We start from the raw sequence: 1958 nt of genomic DNA, 5'->3' as shown, positions 1-1958 counted from the left end.
TGTGTGTGTGTCTGTGTGTGTGTCTGTGTGTGTCTCTGTGTGTGCACACTCTCCGCACGCACACGCGCTGTGTGTTGTGTGACACCAAGAACATTTGTTTCCAACACCTAGAAATTAAGTATTATGCTTTACCCCAGTGTTGAAGGACATGCCCTTAATCCCAGTACTCGGGAGGCAGAGCCAGACAGATCTCTGAGTTCAAGGCTTGCCTGGTCTATTGCAAAGTAAGTTCCAGACAGCCAGGGCTACATAGAGAAACCCTGTCTCTAACAAAGAAATGTAATATATAATTCCTTAGCAGAACATTTAGGTCTCCTTATAGTGAGATTTCACATTACTCCTCTCTCTGATGAACTCCAGCTGTTTTAAAGCCCCACTACTATTCTTTAGATCACAACAATTTAAAGATTGTCAATGAAAAATATTTAAATAATATTTAATCTGTTTGCATAGGTTAGAGGACAAAGCTGTAGAAGTCAGTTCTCTCCTCCCTGAGATGGAACTCGGGTCCTCAGGTTTGGTGGCAGGCCCTTGCTGCTCTGAACCCTCTTATCAGCCATCAGAGTGTGCATTTATGGGGTTAAATTCCTTCTAAATGGAATACACAGACATTCCCAGTTTCCATTTAAATTTCACCAGATTTCTGGAAGTGTTTTTCTTTTCCTTCCAGCAGAGGCTACAGAGCACTGAGTTTCCACAATGTATACAAGACCTAATGACAAGAGTGGCCTTTGTTCAAAGGCTCTACTGGAGGTGGAAGGCACGGGGTCAGAAGAGTGACTACAAAAAGTGCTTGTTCCTGATAGAGAACCGGTAGGATTTGTGACAGAAATTCAGACAGAAATTAGGAGAACTGTGTTTGAGATTCAGAAAAAGAATATACAAGTAAGATGTTAAATAAAAGTTGCAGAAGACACAGAAGTCCTTTATTTTAGACAAGGCTCTTGCACTAGGCTCCAAACCAAAACAAACAAAAAAGAACTAACCAAAAACAGACACTCCTTGCTAAAGGTCTGTGCCATAAAGCTCAACCTGACTCTATCTCCACTCTATAAGGAGAGTAACTTTGAAATGGCCACTTTCCCCACATTTTATTTTTTGAAAATACTTTAGCCCCTCCTGCTTCAACTTCCCAAGTGCTGGGATTACAGGCAGGCAAAACCATACCCAGTTTGGAGGCATGGAATTTTTTTTTTAAGTTCATACATTCATTTTTATTCCTTCAATTATTCAATATTTGTGTTGGGTGCTAAGGATATAGAAATAGAGGGTAGGGCTGGTGAGATGGCTCAGTGGGTAAGAGCACCCGACTGCTCTTCCGAAGGTCCAAAGTTCAAATCCCAGCAACCACATGGTGGCTCACAACCATCCGCAACGAGATCTGGCGCCCTCTTCTGGAATGTCTGAAGACAGCTACAGTGTACTTACATAAAATAAATAAATAAATCTTAAAAAAAAAAAAAGAAAAAGAAATAGAGGGTAGTGTTTCTGAGGCAGAGGCAAGAGGATGCTACAAGTTTGAGATCAGTCTTGTTTACATAGCTAAATTCCAGAGTATCCAGGTTACATAGTTAGACCCTAGGGGTGGAAGAGACATATAAAAAAATTATGTGTGATGTCCATCCTGTAACCCTACAATTTGGTGGTCTGGGGTTTCAAGACAAACAAAATAGTTGTAGCAAACACCTGTTAGCTCAGTACTTGGAAATCAGACCCAGTAAAATCTAGCTTGGTCTACACAGCAAGTTTCTGGCCAGCATAGCATGTTTTATTATAGATTATTTTTGCCAAATGCTAAAGTTTATAATGATGGTCTTTATTATTCAGAAACATCAACAAATCACACTACGCGCGTGTGTGCTCTGCTGGGACTAAACTCAGAGCTTCCTGCTTGCTGGCTAGAGACACCCATAGCAAACCATGGTTACTTTGTATACCATTCTTCAGGCCCAGTATTT

This window comes from Mus caroli, chromosome 12 (genome assembly GCF_900094665.2).
Source record: "Mus caroli chromosome 12, CAROLI_EIJ_v1.1, whole genome shotgun sequence".
In the NCBI taxonomy this organism is placed as follows: domain Eukaryota; kingdom Metazoa; phylum Chordata; class Mammalia; order Rodentia; family Muridae; genus Mus; species Mus caroli.
Note: the sequence above shows the minus strand (reverse complement) of the source record.